The sequence below is a fragment of the Mus pahari genome, chromosome 1 (assembly GCF_900095145.1).
Source record: "Mus pahari chromosome 1, PAHARI_EIJ_v1.1, whole genome shotgun sequence".
NCBI lineage: Eukaryota > Metazoa > Chordata > Mammalia > Rodentia > Muridae > Mus > Mus pahari.
The window spans coordinates 97,595,262-97,606,107 of record NC_034590.1 but is presented as its reverse complement, the minus strand read 5'-3'; the positions used below and the strand labels follow the sequence as shown (position 1 = coordinate 97,606,107).

Genomic DNA, 10,846 nt, shown 5'->3' with positions numbered 1-10,846 from the left:
TTAACACAACAGAGTGGGAGGTAGGATTGCCAACAGATGGGCCTGGACTGTCGGAAAAAACCAGAGTGTGAGCAGGCCACGGGACCTGGGCAGGCCACGGGACCTGGGGGGTTTGAAAGACTTTTATTTTTATGCCACAGGCAGAAGAAAGTGTAGAGAAGTAATGAGGAATAAGATGTTCACATTCACCTTTCAGAGAACAAGGTTCGGTTGATGTCCCTGGGAGCCTGCACTTTTCTGAGGAGAAAGGAGAGGGGGTGGTAAGGAGGGACTGAGAAAGGGGAGGCAGGAACTGAGGTCAGGATGTAATATATGAGAGAAGAATGAAGACAAAAGAAAGAAAAAGAACCATAAAGTGAAAAGGAAGGAAAAGCAAGGACCATGCATGGTGGATAATATCCGAGTTATGGAGTCAGTGTATTCCCATGTGAGGCACCAGCAGAGAGCAGGCTGCCAGGGGAAAGGCCAGTCAGCATCTCCACATAGCATTGGACTGGAAAGGGCCAGGATGCTATCATTCTGTCTTTGTTTGTCTTTGGGAGCCAAAACCCATTGGCCAAGGAGCTGTAGTAATAGGAAAGAGGAGATAACTGGGGAAGAAAAGAGAGGCATCAAGAAAGGGGAGTCCAGTGCAGAGTCCACCGGACAGCAGGCCGGCTTTGGGATCCCGCCCTTCCAAAAGAAAGCTTTGGAAACCTCAGGAAACTTTTCTCACCTTTTCTGAGTCTTTGCTTTTTGTCCCTGTGTGTACTGTTCTTTGTCCTTCCCTGGAAGGAAGGCAGACACATGGGCAACCAGCCCAAGGCACAACACTCGCTGTGTCTGTACCAGGACCTGGAGCCCATCAGTCAAGGTCATTATAACTGGCTGAAAGTCAGGGAGCAGAAAGAAGGGAATGCCACTGACTGTCCAGCGTCCTGACACTTTTGCCCAGCTAAGACCCCTCTACCACCACCATGACACTTAACACCACCAGAACCCCAACCTACCTACCTTTTTCTAATTGAGAAAGAAGCAGAGGGAACCAGAGCCAAGAGACAAGAAAATTCTTTTTTTTTTTTTTTCTTGCACTTTATTGTTGTCGTCTCAGGCCTTGACTGCGCGCTTGCGCAGTGGGTACAGCCGCTCCTTCCGCTGCTACTGCTGCTGCTGCTGCTTGGTCTTCAGCTTCTCCTTGTGTTTGGTGAGCGGGTGGCCCATGGCTCTAGTCTTCTTGTGTCTCAGGCCCAGGGGCTTGTACTTCTTGCCCTTGTAGAATTTCTTTTGAAATTTTGAATGAGGTTTTCTTTTTGAGTCTGGTTAAGGACAGTGAGGGCTCGGAGGATGGATTTGCGAATGACTCGTATCTCGGAGAGCTTGGACGCGGCACCGCCTGTCACTTTGGCGACGCGAAGCTGGGACAATTCCACCTTCAGATCGTCAAGTTGTTTCAACAGCTCCTCCTTCTTCTTGCCGCACAGGTCCCAAGCCTTAATCTTGATCATTTCTGCATTGTTCACAGTTGAGGCTGCCTGGTTCGAGCGAGACAAGAAAGTTCTATCTCACGCAGATGAACAGAGAGTTCCTTCCCAGGACAGTGGGGAACCAGACGGGGCTGTTATACCAACAGACCTATGCCGAGAGATGGGACCCAGACATCTTAGAGAGGAACTTGAAATCTCGAGAACCAGTTGAGGCCCAGGGTGGATGAACAGACTTGTTTGCTCATGTCTGTGTGCAGTGGAGCAATGCTTGCAGACAGTTTGGGGGCTAAGATGGATGGCTTTCAGGAGCTAGCCACGGGAAGCTTCATAAGAGAGATGTCACGAACGTTTGCTACACCTTTGTCCTTCCCTAACAAACTGCCCTGGTTTTGTATTTGTCTCACTTCCCCTATTTGAATAAAATAAAGGGGGTCTAGCCTGTGTTTTGAAACAGGGTCTCTCTCTCTCTCTCTCTCTCTCTCTCTCTCTCTCTCTCCTGCAACTCACCATTTTAGCAAGTTCCAGGGAGACACTTGTCTCGTTGTTGTTGTTGGGGGAGGGGGCACTGCAGTCACACACATGTGTGGCCGCAATATAAAATAAGAATGTTACATTGATGTTACAAAAGATCTGCTAAACCTGCTCAGAAAATATAAGGTCACACGAGGAAGAATTTGGTTAAAGGAGCACTTCCTGTTCTCTTGTCAGAAAAGAGCACAATTCTGCCAGGCAGACAGGATGGCCCCAGGCTAACGGCTGCCTGGTAAAACCAGGATTGCTGTGTTGATATTTTACATCGTAAGTCCTCCTCTTTCTCCAATCAAGCAAACCTTGGAATTTCTGCCTCTGTGAAACATGTTTAGTTGCTCAAATGCAACATGGAGCTGTGAAACTGTACAAGCTGATATGGGTTTGGTTCAGTACTCTCTTTTGTGCATTAGTCAGAACCAGTCACACATGATTATTAAAGAGTTTTCCTTATTTTTCCTGAGTTTGTGAGTATGCATGAACACATATATATACACACACAGGCATGTGCATACATACATTAATTAATTAATAATGCAGTAAATTACTTTAAAAACAAAAAAAAGAATATTCCTGGAAAAGAAATCCACAGTAATTCATCTAATTAAAGGGTTTTACATATATTGGATATATTAGATCAACACAAAGCATTTCTCTATTACCCTTGATTATTTAAGAAATAAAATTCACAATGTATCTTGATCATATCCATCCCAAACTCTCCCTTTTTGCTCCCTAAAGACATCCTTTAATATATCTCTCGCCTACCTTCATAGTCCTTTTTTGTTTCTAAATCCACTAAGTTTAATTAGTACAGCCTGCATTCACATGGCTATAGGCTCCTCACTGGAGCATAGACAACCTACCAACAGCCACACCCCCACTAAAGAAAAGTGACCTCCCTCCTCCCTCACCAGCCATACTACCAATAGCTTCTCAGTTGGGAGGGGGCCTTCACAAGCCCCTCCCCATCCATGTGTGCTCCTACACAGGTGGCCATAGCTATGACTTCATTAGGGAGAGAGCTGTGTCACAGCGTTTTGCACACTCTTCCCCACCCTCAAGCAGCTACACTTTTTGTTCCTTCTTCTGAAAATGTTTCTTGAGCCTTTGGTTGGAGTGGGCGAGTGACTTAAGTGACCTCTTTAAGGCTAAGCACACAACAGTCATTTATTCTTAGCACCATGACCAGCATGAGTTTCTCACTAACCACTATCCATGGAAAAAAACAAAAGCAAGCTTCTGTGACCAGATTGAAAGCAGCCCAAACCTACGGCAGAGTTCAGAGGTCAAGGGTGGAGTCCCCTGAGTCCCTTCCCCTTCCTTGATTGATTGCAGATAGGGCCAGTCTTGCATGGACCCCATGCAGATGACTGCCATTGCTGTGAGTTAGCAATGGCAATGGTTATATCGCATGCCGAGAATGGCATTTGGCAGCCTTTCACCTTTCACCCTGCCTTTCACCTTTCACCCTATACTCCAGCTCCTCCCTACTTCCCTGCCTGTTTTTCTGCAATGTGACCTGATCCTCACAAGGGAGGTCTAAGTGACCCTTTTAGGACTGTGCCTATGTCAGTGGCTCCTGTTCTGTGTCTTAGACACCCCTGTGTCTCTGCATTCATCACAAGTTGGTTTTCTTTAATGTGTAATGGGGCTGGAGAGATGGCACAAGATACAGTGCTTGCTGCACAAGCAGGAGGACTAGGTCTCCAGCATCCACACATATGCTGGTTGGGCCTCGTGGTCCACCTGCATCCCAGTGCTGAGGAGGCTGAGATCTGGATCACAAGAATAGCTAAGTTACGGCCTCTTGTGAGTGCCTGGCAAACACAAAAGTGGATGCTCACAGTCAGCTATTGGATGGAACACAGGGCCCCCAATGGAGGAGCTAGAGAAAGTACCCAAGGAGCTGAAGGGGGCTGCAACCCTGTAGGTGCAACAACAATGTGAACTAACCAGTACCCCCTGAGCTCGTGTCTTTAGCTGCATATGTAGCAGAAGATGGCCTAATCAGCCATCACTGGGAAGAGAGGCCCCTTGGTCTTGTAAACTTTATATAACCCAGCACAGGGGAATACCAGGGCCAAGAAGTGGGAGTGGGTGGGTAGGGGAGCAGGGGCGGGGGTGGGGGTATAGGGAACTTTCGGGATAGCATTTGAAATGTAAATAAAGAAAATATCTAATAAAAAATGAAGAAAAAAAAGAACAGCTAAGTCAGCAAGCTCTGAGTTCAAACAAGAGACCCCACTTCACTAGATGAGGTGAAAAGCAATCAACTCCACATGCACACGTATACCACATGCACATGTATACCACATGCACACATATACCACATGCATATGCAAAATATACATTTCCATTTTAAATAAAGTAAAAATGAAGTGACTACAGATTTTGTTATTCAGTTCTCTATTTTCCCATTTTTTTTCTTATTTCAAAGATTTATTTACATGTTAACAGCCAGATATAGTGGTACACGCCTTTAATCCTAGCACTCAGGAGCCAGAAACGGGGAGATCTATATGCATTTGAGACCAGTCTCATTAACATCATGAGATCCAGGACAACCAGGGCTACATAGAGAGATCTTGTCAAGGAAAAAAAAAAAAAAAAAATATATATATATATATATATATATATATATATATATATATATATATCCACAATTACATAAAAACAATTATCTGGAAAAGATGTCAAACAAATAAAATAGATCAAGGTGTACCCACACAAAAAATAAACCAAAGTAACAAAGTAAACAGTTTATGTCTCTAGTCCTTCAAGATGTAAGAAAAGTTTAATTGAGAAAGAACAAAGCTTGATCCACAGAATTTGGTCAGTAGATTATGCTCAGCTTCTCAGCTGGGAGTTTAAAGTTAACCAGTAGATGGGCACTTTCATGGGTGAGAATTTTAAATGTAGTGTGGGATCTCTTTGTCTCCCACGTTTTGTCTAAAACAAGCCATAATAATGGTTTCTTTTGATACAGAATTTTATTTAATTGAAAATAAAATAAGATGGCTACGGCCAGAGATGGACGAGAGGAGAGAATTGGCAACGTTTCACTTTTTAATATTTATCTTTAGCTGATATAACGTCTGTGGCAATTTGTATATGCTTGGCCCGGGGAATGGCACCATTAGGGGGTGTGTGGCCTTGTTGGAGTAGGTGTGTCACTGTGGATTGTGGGCTTAAGACCCTCACCCTAGCTGCCTGGAAGTCAGTATTCTGCTAGCAGCCTTCAGATGAAGATGTAGAACTCTCAGCTCTGCCTGCGCCATGCCTGGCTGGATACTGCCATGCTCCCACCTTGATGATAAAGGACTGAACCTCTGAACCTGTAAGCCAGCCCTAATTAAATGTTGTCCTTTATAAGACTTACCCTGGTCATGGTGTCTGTTCACAGCAGTAAAACCCTAACTAAGACAACCTCCAAATGTTTGTTAATTTCCTATTTTCTATCTTCTTTTAACTTAGATGTAGTATCTAAAACTCTTATTAATCAATAAGTTGTGATTTTCCTTAATTTTCCTTAGATGTTTTAAATTTTCTTTTTTTCCATTAAAAAATATCTCACACAATCCATTTAGATCATGCTTTTCCCCAAAATGCCTCCCAGATTGTCCCCACCTCTCCACCTACCCAACTCTAAGTCTTTTTTTCTCTTTAAAAACAAGCCAACAAACAAAAAGGTAGAAACAAACATCAAACATAGACACACACACACCACACACACACATACACACCACACACACACACACACACACCAGAAACCAAAATACACAAATAAAAGACCCAAAAGACAATCTTTTAAAAGCCCCCCCAAGGCTGGTGAGATGGCTCAGTGGGTAAGAGCACCCGACTGCTCTTCCGAAGGTCCAGAGTTCAAATCCCAGCAACCACATGGTGGCTCACAACCATCCGTAACAAGATCTGATGCCCTCTTCTGGAGTGTCTGAAGACAGCTACAGTGTACTTACATATAATAAATAAATAAATCTTTAAAAAAAAAAAAAAAAAAAAAAAAAGCCCCCCCAATAAAGCAACTTGAAACAAAATATCTACAAAAAAATATCATTGAGTTTGTTTTGTGCTGGTCCTCTACTCTTGGCACAGGCCTGCCCTGAAGTGTGGTAAATATCCTTTGCCTGCAGGTATCATCTTCTTGGAATAAGTGGGAAGCCCTCCATTTTCCTCTCTCAGCACTGGGAGCCCACTTGACTTGAACCGTGTGTGCTGGCAGCCTCTGTTGTGTTTGGAGGAGTTTCCTTAGAGTCATCCACCACCTCTGGCCTACAGTCTGTCCACCTCCTCTTCTGCACAGATCCCTGAGGGGACAGTTTGACACCCTTTTGAGACTGACTACCCCCAAGTTTCTCGCTCTCTGCATATTTATTGCCTATGGATGTCACAGCTCTGAGGGGAAAGGCTTCCCCAGTGGGAGTGTTACAGCTCTGTAGGAAAAAGTGCCCTGGCAGTCATGAGCGAAGGAATACCACAAAGTCATACCACACAGCAAACCTCACACAGAGATTGTTTTGGGAGAGACACAAGAGGGTGGCTGCCTCTGCTCCAGTGAGACGCAACAGAGAACTGAGCAGGAGACAAGTTTATGTAGGGTTTCTTGGGGGAGAAGTTTTCTAGGGTGGAGATTTCAAGAGTGAAGATTTCTAGGATGAGATTCAATCAAGGGATCAGTGGAATTTTGTGCTCAGGGATTTGGTAGGTTTTCAAACCCATAGGTGGGCTCCTATCTTCTACCCTGGGTTGTCTGGCTGTGAGTCTTTGTGCCTCTCTCAGCCACCATCAGAGAAACTTCTTGCAGTCAATGGGAACTAATAGCAGAATGTCATTAGAAGTCATGTTATCGCTATGTTCCTTTAGCAGAACAATAGTATTTGGTTTCCCCCTAGATGGGCCTATTCATTCCCAGGTTCTTGGCTACCATAGAAATATCAGGTATGGATTCCACATAATGGAGGGGGTCCTAAATCTAATGAAAGAGTGGTTGGGGGTAAAACCAACCAACCAACCAACCAACCACTGGTTGATTGCTGCCACTGTTAAACCAGCATATCTTGTAGGCAGGTCACCTTTGCAGGTTGCAGGGTTTGTAGCTGAGTTGATGGCTGTCTTCTTTTCTGGTAGGGCACAGAGTACCTTCTTAAGCCATGAGCTCTAGTCAGTAGGAGTGATGTCTCTAGCTATGCACCAGTTCAACCTTTCCATCTTTGATGAGATGTGTACACACTGTTTTCAACAACAGAGCTTACCATCAGTTTGTGGAGAGAAACTTTAGCAACAGCCTGAGGTACCTGGGGCTTTCCTCGGTGGCCCTTTGACTAATGACTCAGCTAGAAGGAGCCTGTCACAGAAGATTTCACTTACTGGTGGAGAGAGTCTACTAGGGGCTTCGTCGGGAACATTGTTAGGTGGCTCCATTTAAAATTTTTTTCATATATGTATATACTTTAGGAAGCTGCTATAACCGTAGGTAGATTTCTGTATGGTACCTCAAAAAAGCTTAGTGTTAGTCTCCCTCAGCCGTATTCGTTCCCTAGCCCCTGCCCTCATCCCCTCCCCATTTAATCCATTCCAGTTTCCCCCATCTCTCTATAATAATATATTCTATGTTCCCTTCCTGGGAAATCCCCCCTCCCACCAGTCCTTACTAAGTACCTAACCTCTGTAGCTATATGAATTGCAACATGCATATCAAACTTAAAAACTAACATTCACATGTCAAAGAAAGCAAACAATATTTGTCTTTTGGGGTCTCTGCTAACTCACTCAGGATGGTTTTTTTTCTAGCACCATCTGTGAACCAGAAAATTACATAATTTCATTTTTAACAGCTAATGTAACTCATTTTCATTAATAAACACCAAGGCTTTTTCAATTTCTGGCTATTACGAGTAAATCAGCAGTGGACATAGCTGAGCAGCTGTCCCTGCAGTAAATCGTAGAGCCTTTGCATCTATGCCCTAGAGTATGATAGATAAATCTTTAGGTTGATCTATTCCCAGATTCCTGAGGAACTTCCACACTGATCTCCACAGAGGATGCACACCTTTGTGCCCTGGTCAGCAGAGGGTGAGTTTCTTTCCCCACATCCTCATCTGCATGAACTGTCACTCATTTTATTGATCTTGCCTATTCTGACTGGGGTAAGGTGAACTCTTTAAGGAGTTTTCATGTGCATTCCCCTGACTGCTAACGTTGGACATTTCCTTAGGTGTTTCATGGTTTGGAGATTCTCTTAGTCTCTATCCCACTTTCAAATTCTGTCATTTGTTTTCTTGGTGTCTGGTGCTTTATTCTTCATATCCTTTAGATATTAACCCCCAGTTAGATGTGTAATCAGTAAAGAACTTTGCCAGTTCCGTAGCCTGTCACTTTGCCCTAATGATGGTGTCTTTCACCATTCCAAACCCTTTCGGTTTTGTGAGGTCTTGTCAACTGTTGCTCTTAGTGCCTGGGCCATCAGCGTCCTCTTCAGAACATCTTTTCCTGTGCCAGTGAACTCAAGTCGATTCCCCACTTTCCCTTCTACTATTCAGAGTATCCACTCTGAGCCTTGATCCACTTGGAAGCTTGTGCAGGGTGATGAATAGGATCTATTTGCATTTTTCCCCACAGCAACCCCATTTGAGCAGTGCCATTTGTTAAAGATGCTTTCTTTTCTCCAATTTTGGCTTCTTTGTTTAAATAAATAAATAAATAAATAATCCACAGGTACAGAGACTTACATCTGGTTCTTCAATTCCATTTATCACTGTGTCTGTTTTTGTGACAATACCATGCTGTTTTGATTACTATAAACCTATATATAGTCCAACTTGAAATCCGGAATGATATCTCCAGCAGTTCTTTTATTACTCAGGAGTGTTTTAGCCACTCTGGGGCTTTTGCATTTCTATATGAATCTGAAAATTGTCCTTTCGATTTCTGTGAAGAATTGTGTTCGGCTTTTGATAGGGATTGCATTGAATCTGTAGATTGCTTTCAGTAGGATGGCCATTTTCATACTACCAATCTGTGGGCATGGGAGAACCTTCCTTCTTTTGCTGTTGTCTTAATATTCTTATTACACAAGCTTTTCATTTATGTGCTGAGAGTTATCCCAGTGGAATGCTTTAAGTGGGGCTCACTGGGCCATCCTAGTAGGAATATGGAAGACTTTGTGGCAGATTGTAATTGAACTGTGCAGACCTGGCCCAAGAGGGCTTAGTGGAGAAGAATTTCAGAATGTGGCCTAGAGACTGTCTTTGCAGTATTTTGGTGAAGAATGTTGCTGCTTTTTGCCCTTGTCTGAAGAGTCTACTAGAGGCTAAGGTAAAAGGTTTTATATTAATTGCATTGACAAAGGAAGTCTCAAAATAGCCCAGCACAGACTGTTCTCTGGTTAAGTCTCATAAAGAGCATTTTGAACAAGCATAGCAAGCTTAGAAAGGAAAAATATAAAATACATGCTATTAAAGGGGCACCAGGACCTTCCCAATCAGCTTAGGGCGACATAGTAAGATTGTTTTCATCTCTTAGTACCTGGCAAGTCAACTAAGGAAGACACACCCAATCTATACACCAACCACATCTTCCTTCATCTCCCAAGAAGAAGTTGTCCCCTCCCTTCCTGCCACATCTGGGACATGTGGAACAGGTATCCAGACCATGACTGCCTTCTTGTATCTCAATGAATATTATGAAATTCACATTTTTCTTTTATACAAAATAAAGGTCAGTCAAGTTGGACAAGATGACTTGCATCTAAAATTGCGACTACTTAGGAGGATGGGGCAGGAAGAAACTCAGTTTTTCCCGTAAATGAAATTTCAACATTAATAAACATGAAGTGGCAGCCACTTACTTAGCCAGGCTAATGTAAAATTCAACAAGATGCTTTCAAGGGTGAGGATGTGGTTACCACATTCACAAAGGTGCGAGAGATGATACTGGGGTTCCCCTTGAGGATGGAGGCCATGTGAAACTAGCCATCACACTTTTCCTGTGAGTGCTTGCTAGCCAGTGCTGCCTATGCATCAGCCATTCTGACAGGCTTTTACAGGGCCTGACAACCATGTGGGAATGGTGCCGCACAGCTACATCTATGCTAGATGTTACCTGGGTGTGTATTATCACTGTCTTCCAGGTGTGTATGACTCACTGACCCCCAGGTGTATATTATTACTATCTCCCAGGTGTGTATGACTCACTGTCTCCCAGGTATGAATGATTCACTGACTCTCAGGTGTGTATGACTCACTGACCCCGAGGTGTGTGTGATTCACTGTCTCCCAGGCATGTATGACTCACTGTCTCCCAGGTGTGTATGATTCACTGACTCCCAGGTGTGCATGACTCACTGTCTCCCAGGTGTACATTATCACTGTCTCCCAGGTGTGCATTATCACTGTCTCCCAGGTGTGTATGACTCACTGTCTCCCAGGTGTATATGACTCACTGTCTCCCAGGTGTGTATTATCACTGTCTCCCAGATGTGCATGACTCACTGTCTCCCAGGTGTATATGACTCACTGACTCCCAGGTGTGTATGACTCACTGTCCCCCAGGTTTGCATGACTCACTCTCTGCCAGGTGTGTATTATCACTGTCTCCCAGCTGTGTATGACTCACTGTCTCCCAGGTGTGCATTATCACTGTCTCCCAGGTGTGTATTATCACTGTCTCCCAGGTGTACATGACTCACTGTCTCCCAGGTATGTATGACTCACTGTCTCCCAGGTGTGTATTATCACTGTCTCCCAGATGTGTATTATCACTGACTCCCAGGTGTTTATGACTCACTGTCTCCCAGGTGTGCATTATCACTGTCTCCCAGGTGTGTATGACTCACT

The 10,846-nt window shown here is 43.9% G+C and overlaps 1 protein-coding gene and 1 pseudogene across 1 annotated transcript in view; both read right to left on the bottom strand.

Moving 5' to 3' along the window:
• Window positions 1–1,086: 1,086 nt before the first annotated feature.
• Window positions 1,087–1,484, bottom strand: LOC110312869 (annotated as a pseudogene).
• Window positions 1,485–1,925: 441 nt separating this feature from the next.
• The window catches only part of Itgam (integrin subunit alpha M), a 63,686-nt gene continuing 54,765 nt past the window's right edge, over window positions 1,926–10,846 (bottom strand). The window contains exon 31 of the mRNA XM_021206608.2: window positions 1,926–1,959. The gene's annotated coding sequence lies outside the window, so the exon portion shown is untranslated. The remainder of the gene's footprint in view (window positions 1,960–10,846) is intronic.